The sequence below is a fragment of the Carlito syrichta genome, unplaced genomic scaffold (assembly GCF_000164805.1).
Source record: "Carlito syrichta isolate Samal-C Ts95f unplaced genomic scaffold, Tarsius_syrichta-2.0.1 Scaffold314286, whole genome shotgun sequence".
Classification (NCBI taxonomy): Eukaryota; Metazoa; Chordata; class Mammalia; order Primates; family Tarsiidae; genus Carlito; species Carlito syrichta.
Window position 1 is genome coordinate 265,088 of NW_007258382.1, and position 22,378 is coordinate 287,465.

General features: G+C 39.9%; 1 protein-coding gene across 7 annotated transcripts in view; it reads left to right on the forward strand.

The window, feature by feature from the left end:
* MEIS2 (Meis homeobox 2) overlaps positions 1–22,378 on the forward strand; it is a 214,867-nt gene that overhangs the window by 175,820 nt on the left and 16,669 nt on the right. The window lies entirely within an intron of this gene.

Genomic DNA, 22,378 nt, shown 5'->3' on the forward strand with positions numbered 1-22,378 from the left:
AGGATGCTGAGGTAGAAGGTTTGCCTGAGCCCAAGAGGTCGAGGCTGCTGTGAGCTGTGATCACTGTGATCATACAGTGGCACTCCAGCCTGTGCAACAGAGGCCCTGACACTCAACAGTAACAACAAAAGGATTATAATGGGAGTCTATGATTAGACAAACATGATTTGTGAATTCTTGGTTTTATTTCTTGTCTTCTTTCTTTCTTTAAAAAAAATCTCCCATTATAAGCTGTGCCTCGTATTTCCCAAGAGCTTACAGAGTCATGGTGCAGTCCTCAGTCATCTAGAATAAAAGAGTTGGCATAAAGGGAGAAGATAGAAGATACCATTTCCAATTAGTTCTAACTAAGCCAAGAACAACAATATTGGCTGTGTTCTAATCATATGTTTCTTTAAAAAAAAAAAAAACATCTAAGTGCCCATGTGCATTAGCTAACTGCTCCTCAAAGGAGTCTTCTCAGATAGGGTTATTTATTTTTAATCTGCATTTATATGAAAGATTAGGTAACCAAGGGTACATAACCTGTCCGGCATTGCTTAGAAGAATTTGTGGTACTACACTGGTTTGTGTGTACACACACAGGTAGTATCTGGTACTTCCTCTTAAATCACTTATGAGGGAGAGGCAGCAAGATACAACAGAGAGGACAACTTTTGGAGCAAGAAGTATCTGAGTCTGCATCTGGTCTCACTAGTAACTATCTGTTTGGACCTGAACTTGGAGCCTGGGTTTCCTCATCTGTCAAGCTAAGATAATGCTCTTTGATTCAGAACACTCTTGTGAGAACTACATAACAATGTACAGGAACTCCAAAAAGTAACTCTTGTTATTATTGTTGTTTCAATTGTTGTATCACATTTTCTGTTATCTTTCTATTCCTGGAAAAATCATGTACATGTTCCTGCATATAGTAAGGGACTAATAAATATCATTATTTAACAGATAGCAAAGAAAGTGAATTTCAGGGATTTCCTCCTCCTTTTTTGCGAATAGTTCCTCATTCTATTATGTAAGATTTTTATTTCTCCTGATATTTTTAATGCTTTTGTCGATGGGGTATTTTAATAGAGGTATTTCAAAATAAAGACCAAGAAATGTCTCTGGTAATTTGAGTACTTCATGGCTTCTGAATGAGGCTGGTTAATGTCATCGCAAAATGGTCTTGAAAACCAGAAATCTTAGCCAGCTCTAAATTTTTTTCAGCAGTATTTCTTCTTCTTCTAAGCTTTTGTTCATCTATGTTCTTTCAAACATTTTAGATTAAATACCAGAGTTTGATCATGTATACCATCGAAGTACAAACAGCTGACAGGATCAATCGCAGGCTTGTAAATATAGAAAAAAATGACTTTTCTCAAGCATCCTAACACATGCAAAGAAGAGAACAGGCATTATTTTCAGAGATTGAATTTAGCATCACATCCCTGAGACAGCCTGCTTGGTCACTTGCTCTGTAGTTCATTTTTTCTTCTACTAAAATACAAGGGATATGTTTTTTCATCCCTCTCACTGCCATATTTCTTAGAGATTGAGAAACAAAAAAGGTGATGTTATCATCAAGATGCTGAGAGGGAAGCAGCACATCTAATGAACTCATACAGAGCTCTTGAAATGGTAGACTGCATTTTTTTCAAAGATTAATAAGGTCTGAAGATGGGAATAAGCAATATATATGTGTACGATCAACCGATTTTGTGTTGGTTTCTGTTTTTGCCTTTCACCTGATTTCCCAGTCCGAGCCTCCCTCCTTCTTTCCTTCCTTTCCTTCTGCCCATTCTTGCCTATTTTCCAGGCTCTCCACCTGGCTACTTCTGATCCACTCTGTTGAAACAGTCCACCCTGCTCCCTCATGCCACTTATTTCTGTCCCCTGGTTTATGCGCTCCTTTACATCAGATCCCCTATCCCTCATCAGACCCTCTCTTATCTTCAGAGGGGGTAGCCTTCCAGCAGGACTGGCAGGTCTTGCAAATCTTTTGGCTGCTGTAATAAAATCTCCAGGTCCTGAGACTGATGAGGTCAGATGCATGCAGAAGAGGGCCTCCAGTCCATGAAATTGTAAAGAATGCCAAGCACATAGATAGGACGAAAAGATGCCCAGATACTTGACAGTTCCTATCTTTCGCCAACTTGGTTTGTGTTCTCTTCATCGTCCAGGTACTGCAGGTATTCAAATGACTAATTCAGATGCTTTTTTGGAGCTCTTGAGATATCAGTTTACATAATTAATAGAAATATACCAGCAGGTGACTGTAATGTGATTATAAAGTACAGTCCTGGCTGTTGGGGTATATTGAATACTTTTAAATGAAATATGTGGAGTGTGTGTACGCATGCAATGTGTTTAAATGAATGCAGCCTTTCCAATCAGCCAGAAAGAGAGAAAGGATGTAAATTGCTAGCATGTGTTGTTCAAAATGCAAAAGTAGGAAAGCAATATTGATCTGTGCTTTGGATGTTTATTTACATCAGTTGCACAGTGTTAAGATGTCTGGCCATAATTATCAAGACCTGCCCACCTGTCAAACCGCAATTGGGTTATTTCCCCATTGTCTTGCAGCAGTAAATCTTCAGGACTGGATGGGCATTAGACAAATGGAAAAAGGCTACTTTCCCAGAACATGTAATTCATTATGGAAAACAGGTGCCTGCTGAAGATTTTTGCTTTAATGCAGACATATTTTATTATTCATAAAATATTAATGTGAGTAGTCACTACCAGAGTTGTGTGGGTTGTTCTCATGTAAAATTTTCAGTTTTAATGTGAAGAGAGAAATTATAAGGATTCTCCAAACCTTCCTTTTTTCCAAAAGGTAAAACCATTCCACAAATAGTTTCATTCCCTTGTTCTCCCAAAATAGGTTCCAGTGACCCTGGCTCTCACTTACATCATGTGCAAAAATAAGTCTGCTTTAATGTCGTATGCTGTGGGTGTTCCGTCTAGGGACAACCTTGTAGTAGGGACAGAGTGACCTTTCAAGAAAAAAAAAGGAAATGAAATATACTTTCATTTTCCAGAAATATGCATGCAAGTAAAAATTTGACAGCCTGGAAGAACATAAGCAAATATATCTTTTTATTTGAAGATAAAAAGAAGCGGGGCTGGATAGGAAAGGGAAAAAACCTGTGAAAAAACGGATGATGCAGTTTTTACGAATAAGCAGCTTAATGTATCTTGGCACCCACAGTAAGCCTTGTAGGAGCTCAAAGTGCCTCAGGCAATCTGTGAGCAGAATAGCAATTTTATTACTTTGTCATTAAACCAATTTCACAGCAGTATTGTTTGTTAATGAGCAGCGGCAAACGAGCGAAGATGTCACACACTGGAATAGCAGAGAGATTTGTGACCCAAGCTCACAGCACTAAGATGGAAAGACCACGGCTATAAAAAAGGAAATACTTTGGGATGAAATGCAAAGTCTATACAGCAGAGCTTGTGTTTATGAGCTACCATTTTGCTAAGAGCTGTGAGAGAAATAAAGGTCTGGAAATATGCAGTTAAAACAGGGCCTATAAAATTAAAACCAAATTAAAGTATAGCAGAGGATTACTGCACAGACTGTACTCGACAAAATATATTTTAAGTGATGAGGTGAAATCTAAATCAGTTTTGTTTGAATTTGGTTGGTATTTATGAAATTCAATAAAAAAATGAAAAAATATCCAAACAAAGCAGCTGCCTCACCCTTCTGTGGTCTCTGAGCCATAAACATACATCACTTTGAGGAAATTCAACTTGCCAATCCTTAAATAATTAGCAACTTCTTGATTCGCAGGGTGTGCCCCTCTGTCTCCATGAAAGCCTTCTCTGTTACTTTATCTCTTCGTAAGGATGTTGCACATGTATAATAAACACTCAGGCGGAGCCCTGATCTGCCTGAGGCCCATGAATCAAGTGCTCATAGCAAGGCTGGAATTGAGCTCCTCATTTGATGGGACTTTCTCTCTCTTTTTTTTTTCCTCCTTTTTTGCTTTTTTTTTCTTTAAGCCAGGGCTGCTCTTACAAAGAACTTGGGAGACAGCCTTGAGGGATACAAGAAACAGTGCCAGACAGGCACATCATTGCATCCCTGCAAGGCGTCCCAAGCTGAGTGTGCTGCCCAAGCTGTCTTGCCATGTTGACAAGCAGAGAAAAGTGGTTCATGCCACCCCTCCTAGGATCAGACTCACCTACTCCAGAAAGGAGGGTGGGTTGAAGGTGGGAGCCTGGGAGGAAACTGAGGAAACTGGTCAACCTTCTAGATTGTATCTCCATGTGCAAAGGGAATTTTTTAAACACTCCTGGTTGCCAGAGTTGCTGCCGAGCCACCCCATGCTTTGTCCGGGAAACGCATTGATTGAGTGTTGAGGTTGACCCAATTTGTGAGGCCTGGATGTTGAAATGTCCAGAACTGTGTGGGTGCCTATTCCATAGGAAGGTCCCAACAGCTCCACGCCACTAAGCTCACCGCCAGTCATGGTGAAGTTTGGGGCCTCGGATGCTTTGAGGTTTGTAGCAAGTCTATGTAGTTAACTCTCATAACCTCCGGGACCACATCCCAGTCCTCACTGGCCCGCTTTATAATTCAGTTTGGCTGGCCCTGTGTATTTCATATATTTCTCTCATGATATCTCAGCCTGGATTATCAAGGTGTTTATTAATTTTCAAATTTGGCTTGGATCTATTGTTTTCTTTGCTGGCAATTTTTAAAGTGGTTTTTGGACTAATTTGGTGAAAGGGGATTATGCAAGAAACTCACAGCCACAATCTGAGCCGTGTACACAGTGGTGGGAGTTCAGCTTTAAGACTGTTTTCTGCCTGACAGGGCAGGACCCCCAGACAAATCACTGGCTGGCTCTGTGGTAGTTGGCAGCCATTCAAGACTGGTCTTGTGCCAGGAGTATTACTAGATAGCCAGACAGATCAATTCACTTTTACATTCCCGCCATTATTTATAGCCCACTGTATATCTACCCTTGCTTATGAAGTAATGATTAGCAAATACAGTACACATAAAACATGAGCATTTGTTCTGGAAAGGGCTTTCTCCTGCTGATATTGCAGATAGTTTCACAGGTCACAGAACCTTAAAAAGGATTTAAAGGGCATGTCTTGTGTAGCATTTGTTCCTTTGAAAATGATGCTCCTTTCCCATTTTTGAGTAATTGAAGAGGATAGAAAGGTTTTTTCGTTGCTTATGTTTCATTGAATTCTCTGCAGCCCCTTTTCCCACAGATGTTGCAGCCAAACCTGTAGAGAGGGAGGTGACGTGGTATGGCTTGCTATTTAAAACAACCACGGTATTTTGTGGTTCCCTTTTGAACATGTCAAGGTGAACAAAAGGAAAGCTGCTAGCATTTATGGGAGGGAGTTTGGGATAGGCTCTTTTAGATGCAGGGGGAAACTGACAGGACTTGGTAAAGAAAGACTTTGGCTCCCACGTGTGTTTGTGTTTTCTTCTCCGTCCTTCTCCCCAGAGCACATGATCTATATCAACATACTGCTTGGACATACTAAAGAATCTCAGCTGGTGGTGATCTACCAGTTTCTGTAAGGATTATTGCTGTATTCAAGCATTTTAAGAAGTGTTCATTCAGTTCAGAGTTAATGCTTTGGAGAACATCACACAGCTTGAATCATGGGTGTGGGGGGACAGCTTGACTTTTCTTGAAGAAGGTGCGGTAGCCATAAACTATTTGATTGGAAGCTTGCATTCTGCAGGCTTGGTGTCAATTGCACACGTTGATGAAGTCATGTTTTCCTAGCAGAATGAATTTACGTGGAGGGGGAGAAAAACAACATTATAACAGGATGATACCATCAGGAAGAATAAGGGAAAGTGGGCCAGATTTTGAAAACATCAGGCTTGTTGGCAAACTGCTACACTTGCATTTCTTCCTACCTCGTTTATTGTACAATGGCCTTCATTCAGGTGTCATTGCAAGTACCTTTTGTGCCCTCCAGCAATTGAATGCATTTTGTATTGTGCGTGCAGCTTGTTTTCCTTCTGTTGCAGCAGGCAGAATTGTGACATATTATTGCTAAGGAGATTGACAACTCATAAGAATAAATATTGTTTGGGGATAAGAATTTTTTTTTCATTTCTAAAGGACTTTCATAATTTCAGATTATATTAAGGACCTACAGTGCAGAAGGCTTTTTTCTAAATAATTTAAAGCACTCCAGAGAAAGTTGCACTATGTCCATTACAAAGATGAGGAAAACCGAGGCTCCCCAAGGAACTCACACAATTTCGTACAGAATATTAAGGAAGGAGAAGAAACAAGATCAGACTGTATTGCTCAAGACTTTTTGTTTGTTTCTGCCCTTTTAAATGAACTCCCATAAAACTTAACATTCAAAAAAGAGATCTCAGGAGTTACAATGCAGAATGAGGTGGGGGGGGAAAGGTCTCGATTCCTTAACAAAATACCTCTACCACACCACCTTATATTTTATTGCCCTTTATAGTGTCCAGGGCACTTTTATATATGCTGTCTCATTTGATTCTCACATCATCTCTGTGACGTGAACAAGGTTTACCTTATTATTCCCTTTTTACAAATGAAGAAACACAGGCTCTTCCAGGTATGGAGGCTTGTTCACTTTTGCAGAACTCCTAAGGGTCAGAGTAGGGCTAAACCTTTAGGATCTGACTCTGAATCATGCTCTCCCTCCAACTAGTTAGGGTCTTTTCTGTGTACTCTATAATCCTGTGGAAAGAGCTTGGTTTAATTTTTTAAGATTGAAGGCAAACTTGCCAAATGAAAATGGTATTCCTCAGCCAAAAAGTTATTAAGAGGACAGAAAAGCTCCCACAGTGGGAGGGGACCCGAGGGGATTGCCCCAAAATGTTATTTAAGCATATTCATTTCGGTATCAGTCTACATCAGTGACCATGGAAGTCTTGGATACGATGGGAATATCTCTTTGTGTCTGACCTTTGAGGGTGAGATTTCCCACAGCTAAACTCTCATCTTAAGGGCAAATTTAGTGTTTAAATTCTCACTTTGCTTTCTTTTATTTCTCTTTGTGGCTGCTCTTCCTCCTGCTTTCCAATGAGCACTTGAGTCCTTGTTTCTTATTGTCTTAGTGCTGACCATCTAAATGTACTGCTTGGCAGGACCACTCAAATTTCATTTTTGTCAACAATGCTGAGAGGTCACTGGCATATCAGGCTCCACGCTGTGTTTTAAGTATAAAGTTATTGCTAAATGGTGCTGAAATATGAGCTCTGAGAACATCCCAAAAGGCGGGGGTACACTTTGGGTGAACCAAATTCTTTTCTTCTTTGGGTCAAGAGAAGGAAGACAAAGACAGTGAGACAGAAAGCAACCTTCAACTCCGTAAGTTAAGTCAAGAGCACTGTTGTTGTTTTTTTTTGGAAACTCTATGAAGGACAATTCCTTGAAATTATTTCAAACCATATAAAATAGCATACATTATCAGGAAAACTAAGTCTGGGTATAGCTAATGACTTCTAAAAGAGCCAAGTGACCGTCTCTTAAACAGAATGTATGTTTACACTTCAGGTTCTCTTGCAACTGACCATCTCTCATTTTCTTTTTCATGCTGCTTCTTTTGGTCCTGTGATTGATGTAATCCATAGGGCTACATGGACTTCCTCTAGTCAAGCCTACATATTTCACAGGACACCTTTCCTTGGTGATACCACCAGGGTAATCATCTCATTAAAAATTTATTCAAGGTGGTTTGGCAGCTTCACTCTTCAGGGGCTACATCCATGAGAGCTTTGTATGTCATTTTTGATTAATAAATGGAGAATGTACTAGGTTTATTTGCCTGTTCAGGGTTGAAAATGAACAATGGCATTATTTTTGTTTCTTTTTCTTTTTTTTTTTTCCTTTCTGGCCCTTCTGAAGCCTTTGGGGTGTGCTTTTGCCAACAGAAATCAAGATCTGTTGCCTTCCAGCCCTGAGTACTAGTTAATTCTAAACTTCTACCCATGTTTTTCACATTGGTCAGTTCCATTCTAGATAAAGGATGTAAAACAACAGACTGCCCATGACTGCTGTAGCAGTCTCCCTTTTGTAAATTAAGCAATTGATTGATATGTAATTTTTAAACCATTTTAACCTCAGAATACAGGTGACTCTGAGAGTGTACTTCTTATAAATTGTCAAGATTGTGTTCCTATTTTCTTCATTTGGTGAAAATGAGGACTAAAAGATTGTCATCTGCCAGAGTAAGTGTAGAAGTTTGCTTCTTCACATTTGTGATCCATAAATCATCATCCCTCAAATTAAGGGATTTTAATCAAATTTATTTTTATTAGTCAGCAAAATAGGTTCTGTATCATTCTCACCTTCACCCTTCTAAGATTTCTGAGAATTTTTTTTTTTTTAATGTGGTAACTGAATAATGGTACGGGTTGCTAATTGTTTCTGGGACTTTAATCTCCAATCTTCATTTCCACCTCTTTTTCTTTTCTTTACCTTTTTTTTTTGAGTTGGAGTCTCACTCTGTCACTCAGGTTGGAGTGCAGTAGCACACTCACAGCCACCACAGCCTTGACCTGCTGAGCTCAGGCAATCCTTCCGCTTCAGACTTCCAAGTAGCTGGAACTACAGGGGCACGCTACCACTTCCAGCTAATTTTTAAATTTATTTTAGAGATGAGGTCTCGCCATGTTGCTCAGGTTGGTCTTGAACCCCTGAGCTCAGGCAGTTCTCTCACCTCTGCCTCCCAAAGTGCTGGGATTAAAGGTGTGAGCCACTGCGCCTGGCCTCTCCTTTTTCTTATTCCAGCTTCATTACCCATGCTCCAACCACCAAATAGCTTAGCTTATCCTTTGTCCTTAACTTCAAGGAACAATGACTAGATAGATATGTTTTTCTTATATGCCTAAATAATTGGATGAATAATTTGTGAGCTCTGATAAAGGTTGACCTATTGGGTTGATGCCCACCCATGTCAGTGTAGGGAGAAAAAGATACCTGATAGACAAAACCTAACAAAATAGCCTAAAACTCGGGTTGTCTCACTTGTTACTTCCTGTGTTCCATCAACATTCTAATGATGAATGATTGTAGATAAAGTACTGAGTGCAAGTTGATAACACAAATTTTGAAGCTCATCCTCCAATGTTTAAGTGATTATAGAAATGAGTGCTATGATTGGACAACTGTATACATAACTGGACCATGAATCAGAGTTATTTTAATAATACTGGAGATTTTTCTAGTTACCATTTGCAAGATTTTTAAAACATACATTAAAAAATTTACAATATTCCAAATATGCCAGCTATTTGGATATATATATATTTGAGTTGAAGTCTCACTCTATCGCACAGGTTGGAGTGCAGTGGCACACTCACAGCCACTGCAACCTTGACCTGCTAGACTCAGGTGATCCTTCCACCTCAGCCTTTCAAGTAGCTGGAACTACAGGCGTGTGCTACCACTCCTGACTTTTTCTTTTTCTTTTTTTTAACTGTAGAGACGAGGTCTCACCAAGTTACCCAGGTTGATCTCAAACCCCTGAGCTCAGGCAATCCTCTCTCCTAGATCTCCCAAAGTGCTGGGATTACAGACTTGAGCCACTGCACCTGGCTGGATAAATACATTTCATCTTTACAATAATTGGTAGGCATCATCTCCATTTTACGGATGAGAAATGGTGACTCAGAGGTCACATGGCTAAGAAATTACACAAACAGAATTCAAACTAATCCTTTAACTTGAATCCAATATCTTTTCTACTAAGCATCTGAACTAGGAGTGCTTGTACCATCTGTGCATTTGCTTAAGAAGGTTCCTCTGTCTTGTATGTTCTCTCTTCTTCTACATTCCCATTTCCTCCTATCAAGGATCCTTCAAGGGGCGCAATGCCTCCTCTTCTCCTCTCCCTTATACCCATATTATCTCCATCCTTTATGCATACCCATAACCACTCTTCCGGCATTGAGGTTCTTTGATCTTGTAGTATGGCCATCTCTTTACTGCTAAACTTCAAGTTTTCTGAGAGCAAGACTGAGTCTAATTCATCCATGTATATCTTGCCACGACTAGAGAATTGTGAGCATTAAAAACTTATTTGTAAAATTATTCAAATATATTTCCTTGTAATTCTCAGACAATGTTCTGATGCCTTTACAATACAAATTGGCCTTCACATTTCATCCTCAGATCGAGTCTTTGAAGTAAATCATCTAATTTATTCTCATTTTACAGCTGAGGAGATTAAGACACAGAAAAGTTAAAGAACTTGTCTCAAATCACATAGTAAGGGGTATCGCCAGAGTTCAAATCCATGTTTCCAAAAGCCTTGCTCTTTCCATTAAATTGTGCTTCCTCTTTCATCACACAAAATTTACTAGATGGATAAATGGATAAGTGTAGGTTTTATCTCTCCTATTAAATTTAGAGATCCTTAGGATATGAATTAATCTCAAATTTAGTGTTCTTTACTTGGCAAATGGCCTCTCATGCAAGTTCTTGTGTGCTGCCCAAGAAAGCCCTCAGTGCAATGCCAAGTAGGCAGCAGACACTGAATAAAGTAACAATTCTAGAATTGTTACTTCTAGAATTTCTGCAAGGGATCAAAGATTATGAATAAGATAAAGGAGATGAACCAGGAGAATCAGAAGACCATTTAAAGGGAGAATGTCCCATGTGGATAATGGAAATGGGTAAGTGGTGTAGAAATGAGGTAGACAGAGATCCCCTCCGTGTGTAAAGAATTTCTGCTCATGTCTCTGGCATGGCCTTCTCACCATTGTGTTAATTTGCCTCAAGTGTTCTCTTGCTTCCTTCTGTCATTGACCTGAAACTCTTTTAGGTTATGTTCAGTGTGATGATAAGTTGGTGCCCCTAGGTGACATTTTACCCAGGTGTTTCCCTAGAGTATGGTTAGAGATAAAAATCTGTTGAGGATTTCCTGTGTGGGAAAATTCAAGAAGCCTGAATTTTCACGACAGCAACACTCTGAGTTTAAGGATTCTGATGGACAGGCTGAATAAACACAGGAAATTCAAATTGCAAAAGCACAATCTTTCTATAGCCTTTCAGAACTGATGAATGAGAAAATTAGCATGGACCTGTTGAGTCAGGTTCAGAGTAAAGGCTTACTTTTTATTTTTTCTCCACCAGCTGGATCACATTCCTACACTCATTTCTCTTGATTTTAAAGACTTTGAAAATGCTAACCACTATAGAATTATATGCACTTTTTTGTTTTTTTTCTATATTCTTCCTTAGAACCTATTGGCTTTCGAATCTAGGTAAGTGAAAAGTTCTGGTCTAGAACTTTTCTAGAAATGAAATAATTTTCAAGCCTCCATTTTATGTGTTTGGTCGAAAAATTGGTTCCATTTCTCTGCCTGACTGGGAAATATCAGATAGAGGTTGTGTTAGAACTAAGCTAGCTTGTGAGTAGGTTGGTACCTGGTTCCCAGGCTGTCTTTCAGCTGCAGACCTCTCTTGAGTAGAGCAACCCTAAATATTCCTAATTCCATGGCCCTCAGTTTGTGTGTGTGTGTGTGTGTGTGTGTGTGTGTGTGTGTGTGTGTGTGTGTGTGTGTCCTACCTTTGCCACTTACTAACTGTGTGATTTTAGGCATATTATTGAATTTTGCTAAATCTCAATCTCCCCAACCAGAAAATGGGGACACTAATAATGATACTCATTTCATAGGGTTTTTGTGGGAATTAAGTAAGAGGATATATGTATGCACTCAGTTTAGTGCCTAGCTCAATACATGTTAATTATAATAATATGAATAAAGATGAATCATGAATTATGAAGCCTCTTTAAAAAGAAAATTTTGATTATAATGAAATTATGGGCATTTAACCAACACCTGAAAATTTTCACTTAAAATATTAGTTAACTACGAGCCCTCCAGAGTTTTTCCTAAGTGTTTTACTTTTTCCCCCAAGTCAGAATGTGATGGATTGTGTAGTTTAGGGGCGTGTTATCCAAAAGAGTTGTGATGATCATTTATGCCAGATTTTCTGTAGTACTAATTTCAAATATTTTGTTTTACTGCCCCCTGTGTATATTCATATTTAGAACATTTGCTCTGATTTTTGGTCCTGCTATGCTTATCACAAGTACAACACATTCTAGCACTTAATTCAGTGAGCTCCATTTAGTCAAGAGATTAAATCCAGTTCAAAGATTCATGGACTGTTTGCTTCACTTAAATGAATCGGTGATTCACAGTTACTGATCAACCCACGAATACCACCATTCATAAACGAGAATGGGCCAACCCCTGCTGGCATAATGATCAGTGGGAGGAGGAGTGGGTTGGGCATTGAACAGCTGACAGTTTCCTCGCTTTTGGAGGGGGCCCTGGAGATGACAGCATATAGGTGGGCAGGGCAAGGCAACTGTGACACCTCCCTGGGGTCCCTTTGGTGCCAGGGATTTACAGAGCCTCAGCTGTCAAAGAACAATACATTTTCCTTCAAAATATAAAACATAAATCAGTGTTTCCCAAACACTAAAAGGCAAGAAGAAACTAAATCCCCATAATAATGAAAAGAATCCTGTTAATTAAATCAGCAAGGTAGAGAGCTTCCCTCCTAGCACATGGCCCAGCTGAACAGTAGAATACCTTGGAGACTGAAGCTGAAATCCAAGCTTTTTCTCGGTTGCAAGCCAGCATCCTGAGGGAACATTTAGAAGAAGGAAAAAAAAAACCTTACGAACAGGACAAGTAAACACAAATTTTCTTTTCCTCAAAAGTTATACTTGGACTATGTTTATCTGAGCAGGGAAGTTGCAAAACAAATTGTAAACTAGGCTCGGCATCTCTGTGCCAACCCCTTATCAGATTTGCACCAGTCATGGGCAAGCTGAAGGCTGCATCGCTGTGAACTGATACGTAAAAGCAAATGCATGGATACTTAGAGACGAGGAGAGAGAGGTCATTTCTTCTCATTATTATTTATTTATTTATTCATTTCACCCATAGCCTGGTTCCATTTATTTGGCTCCCGAACATCCTGGCTCAGATCGTTTATAACAATAAGCGTTCACTTCACACTTCTATCTTTTCGTCCTGCGAAGCTATGGATATAGATTTGTGGGTTTTTTTAATGCTTGGTTAATTGGCTGGCCTACTAGGAGAGAGCGTGTTGCTGTGGTTGAGGAAAGCTGGAAAAAATAGAGGTTAAGGTTTCTTATGACTCTGTCAGGTCTGGGAATTGAGGGCCATATAATCTTACTACCCTCAAGCCACTGACAGCAACGTCTATTCCCATCAGTGGGAGCCCTAAAAAGGGATGAATGCCACACCCTCTCGGCTGTACTTCCATTTTTGGTTTTATTTTCTAAACCTCTCAGGACCAAGTCCCTTCCACCCATCATCTACTAACCCTTGCATAGGTTTTTATTGCCAGAGGCATCCATTCATAGATCTGAGGCCTTCCTTCAGAACTTGTCCATGATTGAAAATACAGAATCTGGCCAGGCTCGGTGGCTCAGCCTGTAATGCCGCGCTTTGGGAGGCCAAGGTGAGTGGATTGCCTGAGCCCACGGTTCGAGATCCGCCTGGGCAACTTGGCGAGCAGTCATCTCTACAATAAATCAAAAAAATTTAGCCGGGTGTGGTAGCGCGCGCTGTAGTTCCAGCTACTTGGAAGGCTGAAGTGGAAGGATCGCCGGAGCCCAGCAGGTCGAGGCTGCGGTGGCCAGGAGCAGCCACTGCACTCCAGTCTGGGTGACAGAGTGAGACTCCAACTCAAAAAAAAACAAAACAAAGAAAATACAGAATCTACCCAGCTCTCTTCTCAACCTCCACATTGAACTAGTCTTTCACATAGGGACTGGGTTCAGTGGCTCACACCTGCAATCCCAGCACTTTGGGAGGTTGAGGCAGGAGGATTGCTTGAGCCCAGGAGTTCAAGACCAACCTAGGTAACATAGCAAGACCTCATCTCTACAGAAAAAATAAGCAGGGTGTGGTGGCACATGCCTATAGTCCCAGCTACTCAGGAGGCTGAAGTAGAAGGATCTGATCTCAGGAGGTCAAGACTACGGTGAACTATGATTATGCCACTGCACTCCAGCCTGGGCCAACAGTGTGAGACTCCGGCCCCCCAAAAAAGAAAACAATAAAACCCCTAATATTTCACACTGGAATTAATCACTTATTGGTTGTTTGATTAACATTTTTGAAAAGTATATTGCATGTCATAGGACATATTTGCAGGATGCCAATGTCCATTCAGATCTGCCTACAGCAAGGATGTGTTTTGAGAACTTCTGGCAGGATAATTTTTTTTATCATCTGCATTTTTTTTGCATTGGTAGGCTTCACCATCTTCCTTTGTCCAGTTCACAACCACACCTGCACACACTCAGAAAGATCATTTTTAGCACCGAAGCTGACTAGTGCTACTCGGAGACCAACAGTGGACTGTAACTTTTATATGGATAAAAACAATTGGGGCGACAACTCCAAGGTTGCCACCCTCAGATTCCACCACACCACCAGTGGCTTCGATCTTGGAGGTGAGGGGGGCAGGAAGAAAGAAAGTACCCAACAAAAGATGACTCTTTTCTAACTTTCTGTGGCTAAGAACAGCTTTAAGCAGCAGCAAGTGACCACAATATGATGTCTGTTCCCTTTGATTCTTGGGTCAAAGCGAAACAAGATGGTGGGTCCCAGCTCAGTCCCAATGGCTTCCCTCTCATGACCTCAACTGGGTTATGGATCATGGTCTGATTTCCCTTCCCCATAGTATATGTTTTTCATTCTGACCTTTCATAATAGTGCCTGTGCACTTGGAAAAAATCTCCTTAAGGTTTTTCTTCTTTTTCACTGAGTATGTCAAGAGGGATTTAAGATCACAAAGTACAATTATGAAAAACAAGTGTGTATGTGTATAAATTCAATGCATGTGCTTATAGGCATATGTACAAAAACAAATTTGGGGGTTTTTGATATTATTTTTTTACTGTCTTTTATAATCTTTCCCTGTAGGACTTTAAGGAAATAGTTGCTATAATTAATATTGTGTTACTTGGAAATGGCTGATATAAAAGCTGTGTTTCACTGGCATTGCTAATGAATATATCTTCAGTCATAGATATATTCATGGCTATTAATTGATGTGAAATAACTCTTTCAGCAGAGATGTTAATTATTTCCTAAAGGCTGGAACCTATGCTTTTTTTTATGGGGAATCTAAAACCAAATATCTATTTTATGCAGGTCCAAAATGTATGTCTGGTCAAAAGTTCACTTTTAACTTTTTAAAACAGAGACTTCTCAAGCACATCTAAGGATTAACTTGGAAAAATCACCTAGCTAACATTTATAGAGCACCTACTCTAAACAGGCTGCTAAGTTTAGTGCTAAGAACAAAATAAGTCAGTTTGATTATAGCAATGTGGAATTATTAATTCCAAATTTAAATATTAGAAATTATATTATAATTTTGCCTTAGTGTTTAAATATATCGTTTTTGTTATTTTGAATATCCATATATGGTGTAACTGCCAAGTAGCTTTTCCTTCTTGTTTGTAGATGTTTTTCAGCGATTAACCAAATGCAGGTGTGGACAGTGGAAACAATCCTTGTAAAAACCTGGGAGCCCTTCCACAGCCTGAGGGACAGCTGTGACCCCACCACCATTTTCTGTTTACTCTGACATCATCTTGACAGTTCACCCCTTTTTGTCCAGGGATGGGAGTAGGTAGCAAGTCTTCTGATTAGGAACTTTCAAAGACAAACTTCCAAATGGAAGAAATAAAGTTTGCATTCCTTTATATACTTCGATATGACAGATGAAAAGCAAAGCAGGTATGCAGAGCGTGTGTAATCCCTCACCGAGGTGGCAATCTCCAAATGCTTTGATGTCGCCTGGCTGCAAGGCCCCTGAGACTTTTCGAGGAACCAAATTCAGTTGACTTGATGTGGCGAGCCCATCCCTTCTGGTGTTCACAAAAGAAAGGAAAAGGTCCCTGCACCTTCTTGCCTCCTTCCTTTATTGTACGGTTTGCTTTGTTTGTTTGATTTTAAAACTGCCATTATGTGAAAGTGTTGCAAGTATAAATAATTGAGAAGATAACTCTGTAGGGAAACCACTTTTGCTGCCTTTGTGCAAAGGCAGCTCATTACGGCTCTGAGCTGCACCATTCCACAAGAGCAATTATGCAACATCAGTATGTCATGGATATTAACCAAGGGGAGTAGATAAGAGAAGGGAAAATCATTTTGTAACTTATTTAATTAAATTTATTTGGTTTTTTCAAATAGTTGCTCTTGTGTGTAATTTACCCGGCCACTCCATGGTCACCGTGGTCTTCGCAGGTCTGTTGTTCGAGGTTTGTTTTTTGGCATTCCTCCTCGATTTCAGATGGATCTGAAATGGATTTATATTGGGGTTTAATTTCCACCCAAGGAGAGGTTACCCATGAACATGGAACCATAATTTTGTCATGAGGTTTTTATCCCCCCTAGGGCTTATATAGCCAGTTAATATATGTTAATACAGCAAAGTGAATAAAAGGTTAAATAAGTGGGTCAAGCTCAGAACGAGTCCTGTACTGCTTACTTCTGCTTAAACGGAAGGAAAAGCCCATAATGGCGCTTGCCTGACTTTCACCCCCATCATTTTAAGAATTGCTTTGCCAATCCTTCACAGCAAATAGTAATTTTAAGTGGACCAAAACAGAGCTCGGGGTGTTTGCACTCCATGGTAATGATAGAGTAGCTGTGCTCTCTGGAGTCAATAAGCCCAACAATTGAGTCATTTTTGCCTCCTGTGAGTGAATCACTGCTGTTAGGCTGAATGACAGGATTGCTTATAGAACCAGAGCCCTTCACCAGGCTGACCTCATCCCGGGACAGCGAGGTTCAGAGGGCAGGCAGGTGGTGTTTAACACAGTCATAAGTAAAAGCTGATTCTGTGCTTGTAAGCTCTGTAAACAAGAACGCAAGCCTGATAGGGAACGTTTGATGTAAACTGATATACATTATCCAAAGCAGCACATTCTCTCTTCATGTCCCTTTCCTCTTCTCATCTTCATTTCTTCTTCCTCTTAATACCCCCTGCAGTGCTCCCCGCCTCCTTCCACCCTCTACATGCCTGAGTCTCCAACACATGTAATAGACATGCTAAAGTTGGATGCCCACAGCCTATGCACAGTTCTGATTAATGAAAAATGCAGAACATTTTTCAAATACACACACACACACATACACACACACACACACACTCACACACACACACACACACACACACACACACACACACACACACATATATATATACCTTACTCTAAAGATTATTCTTCAGCTGGGTACGGTGGCTCAAGTCTGAAATCCCAGCACTTTGGGAAGCTGAGGCAAGAGGATTGCCTGAACACAGGGGTTCGAGACCAGCCTGGGCAACTTGGTGAGACCTCATCTCTACAATATATCAAAAAAAAAAAAAAATTAGCCAGGCGTGGTAGCATGTGCCTGTAGTTTCAGCTACTTGGAAGGTTGAGACGGAAGGATCACCTGAGCCAGCAGGTCAATGCTGGGGTGGCCGTGAGCATGCCACTGCACTCCAGCCTGTGTGACAGAGTAAGACTCTGACTCAAAAATAAAAAAAAAAAAGATTCTTCTTCAGTTTCTCTCTCTCTCTCTCTCTCTCTCTCTCTCTCTCTTAAATTGGGGTCTCACTCTGTCACCTAGACTGGAGTGCAGTGACATGATCATGGCTCACAACAGCCTCTATCTCCTGAGTTCAGGCGATCCTGGCACCTCCACCTCCAAACTAGTTGGGATTACAGGCGCACACCACTTTGTCTGGCTAATTTTTTCATTTTTCTTTTTTGTAGAGACAAGGTCTCGCTGTGTTGCCCAGGCTGGTCTCAAACTACAAGGCTCAGCAATCCTCTTGCCTCAGCCTCCCAGCACGCTGGGATTGCAGACTTAAGCCACCATCTCCAGCCTGTTCTTCAGTATCTAAAAGTTATTAAGAAGCAGAAATTCTAAGCATTGCAAAATACCTAATGATAGTTTTAAAAAATATTTCACTGAGTTAGAAAAACTGAGAAAAGTAAGAAAAGGAAAAAGTAAATATCCCAGTCTAAAATTATTCCCTAATGATCAATTAGCATTGAAATAGAAAAGTTCTAAAGAACTTTTCTAGCCAGCACATTGTGTGGTATGAGGTAGTAATATTTTATAATAATCTTGGGAGGTGGATTTATAAGTAGATTAGACATGGAACAGGGCCCATGGTGGCTCATGCCTGTAATCCCAGCACTTTGGGAGGCTGAGACGGGGGGATTGCTTGATCCCAGGAATTTGAGACTAGCCTGGGCAACATAGCAAAATCTCATCTTTCCAAAAAAAAAAAAAAATCAGAAAATTAGGTGGGCATGTTTGCTCATAGCTGTAGTTTCAACTATTTGGAATGGTAGAAGGCTCTCCAGAGCCTAGGAGGTCAAGGCTGCCGTGAGCTGTGATCATCATGATGCCAAGGCACCACAATCCGTGAAACAGAGTGAGAAGTATGACCCTGACTCAAAACAAAAGATATAAAACCTTACAAGTGGTTTTTCATATCTGAGTCTGACTTGGGAAAATACAAAGATGGAAAGTCTATTTTCAAGTGGATAAGTGACTTAAAAATACAATTTCTGTTAAAAAACTAGAATGCCACTTCATTTTTTTCAGTTGTTTGTGAGTATAAAGATAACTAGACCAGAGTCAGCAAGCCTACTGCCCTCAAAATCTTAACAACTAAAATTAAGAATTGATTTGCACTGTCACCCCCTCTTAGAGATTACACACACACACACACACATACACACCAGGGGTGCAAAAAATGCATACACATTTTAAGAGATGTTAAGGCGCGGTGGCTCATGTCTGTAATTCCAGCACTTTGGGAGGCAGAGGTGAGAGGATTGCCTGAGCCCACGGGTTCGAGACTAGCCTGGGCAACATGACAAGACCTCGTCTCCACAATAAATCAAAAAATAGCTGGGCATGGTGGCGCACACCTATAATTCCAGCTACTTGGAAGGCTGAGGTGGAAAGATCACCTGAGCCCTGCAGGTCGAGGCTGGGATGACAGAATGAGACTCCAACTCAAAAAAAAAAAAAAAGATGTTAAGAGATGTTTGCTGTCATCAGAAGTGTCTGGACACTGATAGTAACCGCCCTAAGTACCTCTTGTAATTGCAGAAGCCAAGCATGACTTGTATTCATTTTACTGGATATTACAATTTTAATAGAGTTTTTTCCTATGACACAAACTATAGCAGAGAAAGTGACTTCACTTTTTTCCTTTAGCATTTGTCTCCCCATACTTATTTGACCTAGGACCCTAATTCTGAAGAAATACTTATTGACACTAGTGCTTCTCAGAGCACATTTTTTGGGGAAACTTTCTTACAAAGATATGAGAAAAATGTATTTTAAGAAAATGTCCTACTCTCCTTTCCTTTCTCCATCTCACAAATCTCCCTCCTTCACTTTCTCTTCTCTTTTCTATCCGTCACTTCCAACAGACACACATGCACACACATATACACTCACACACTCACACAAGCACCCATAATACCTCATTGTCCTCAGTTCCCATTGCTCACAAAGTATCATCTCCACATGAGTTAACTGCAGTTATCATACCCAATATAATAATATTCTGTACTGTGTGTATTGCCCCCAGCCTAGAGAAGGCCGAGGCCTAATTTCTGCCAAGTCAAGTTCTTTTCCTCCTTCACAGCTGTACTCAAGATTTGCCTGGCCTCTCTAATGCCCAGATGGATTCACACCTTTACCTAGTGCCTCTTATCTGTACCTTCAGTTGTTTGTGAGTGTAAAGATAACTAGACTAGAGCCAGCAAGCCAGAGGTATTTCTTACCTTAGTTCTGCTCCACTCTGAGACAAATCATGTCTCAGAGATTCAGCTGTGCCTCTTTTAAAATGAGAACAAGGAAATTTCCAAATACTCTTCTATTTTCAATTCTACATTATTTCCAAGATGAAGGAAGCTTGTTTTTTGGTTTATTTGGTTTTTTTTTCTTTTTTTGCCAATATCTGGTGAGCTTTATTCCAGATATACCTCTAAGATTACAGGCATTGAAACCTTGATAGATGAAATGATTTTACAAAAATTATATCATGATATATATGAGTTTTAAAATAACATTTTAAATGTAACTCCTCTTAAATTTAAAGCAGACAATAAACTGATGACACCGACTTAAATAACTCAAATATTACGTAAATAAAAGAGATTATTAGCTTTGAAGAGAGTCCTGAGAAGCTAAGGTGATAAGTTAAAGACTTGAAGTTATCATGTATCTGTGACCATATGAATTCAATTTGTTCAATATGTATTGATCCAAAGCAGTATAGGAAGAATTTTGCACACTCTGAAGGAACCCTGTTTTCATTCATTCAGTTATTCATTCACCAAACATTTTGTTGAGGATGTACTATATGCCTGACACAGTGTTAAGAACAAAGAATTAAAATGTGGTCCCTACTCTCTAAGACTATCTAATGGGAAAATTAGACAAGCAAATTGTGATTGTGGTATTGAATAAATGCTGTAATGGGCATATTATTGGGGTGCTACTGACTGAAAAAGTGCTTTTTTTTTTTCGAGTCGGAGTCTCACTCTGTCGCCCAGACTGGAGTGCAGTGGCTGCTCCCAGCCACCGCAGCCTCGCCTGCAGGGCTCCGGCGATCCTTCCGCCTCAGCCTTCCGAGTAGCCGGACTTACAGGCATGTGCTACCACGCCCGGCTGATTTTTTGATTTATTGTAGAGATGAGGTCTCGCCGCCCAGGCGGGTCTCGAACCCGCGGGCTCAGGCAATCCACTCACCTCAGCCTCCCAAAGGCACGGGATTACAGGCTGAACCACCGAGTCTGGCGAAAAAGTGCTTCTTAATCAGACTTTGGAACTAGGGAAGTTACCTCAAAAAGATGTTCTGTGAAAAGAATGTTAAAGTGTGTGTTGACTAGCTGTCCATGGGAGAAAGGCCAGCCCAGGCTGAAAGAACAGTGTGGTTCTGGTTAGTTAACATAATAACTTTAAACTTATGAATTGCCTTTTCATTTGTAAATTAACCACCACAGATTCTTTGGAGTTAGATAAACCAATTACTAAATTATTTTTTGGTAGATGGTAATGTTATTTTATCTACACTGTGAAAATGGAGATACTTCAAAGCTATTATTTCTGTTTCTAAAAGTTAAGTTAGACCACTTTAGGAAGTTTTGATAAAAGATGTGAAATCTGAGTATGTTCTAAAACTTCCTTCAAATTGCAGTACAATGTGTTTACTTCTTTGTCTGCTGGAGATCATAGCTTTGTGTGTCATGTCAGAATCAGGGGTTGATGTCTTTATTTCTCTGCAAATCGGGAAGAAAAAATCCACTAACTAACCCTCTAAAGCTAAAATATTTAAGAACTAGAGCAGATGTAGCATAACTGCTGGTTTGCTAAGTCTCTTGCGGTTTATAAAGATATATTTTATGTCTTTTATGATTACGGGACGATGCTAAAAATTTTGTGGGTCATAATACCGTCACATTGGAAAGACTGCATATAACATCTCTGGAGAAGACACAGAATGCTACCTGGCTGTCAAATCAAAGTAAAAGATGTTTAATTTGTCATTAAGAAAAGGCAGTCAGGAAATTTTATTTGGAATTAGGTCTTTGATGTGTGAACACCATAAATGTGAGGATATTAAGTCATATGCTCATGAATAGAATTTTTTTTTTTGCTCGCTGACATAATAGAATGTGTTTTAATAATTTTAAAAGACTTTGCTAGATGTATAGCTGTTAGAACTATAATTTACTTAAAATGACTTTTAAAATTTGTTAGATCTTTATTTTTTTCCCCATTGGCACCTTTACCAGATGCCAGTGTAAACTGGTTAAATAGCATTTGGTTTAAACAGAAAAAATGTTATATATATGTGTGTGTATATATGTATACACACACATACATATGTACATATATGTGTGTGTATATATGCATATTTGTGATATTTTGTTTGTTGGATCTTTTTCTTAATATTACTTGATTTTGTGTTTTAATCTCATTTTTTCGTGTTTTGGGTTGAAGCCACTCTAAAGCTTAACACCTAGGAGATTTCTCACTTATGGTTCCCTTTAAAAGTGCTAAAATCTCAGCCTCTCAAACAAGAGACCAAGCTACAATTTAAAGAAAGCAGTGGTATTGATAAAGGGCCCTAAGAATGTTGCCACCTTCCGAATGTTTCCTCTGCCACATCCTTTCTTTCAAAGCAGCAGGAGAATTGAAAGAAGGATAAGAGCCTGGCCCATCCAAACACTTCTGGCATGCCCATCTGGTCTTCTGAAGTATTCCCTGCTGCTTTAGAAAAAGGAGCCCCCCAGACGAATGAAAGGCCCACGGGGACATTCACAT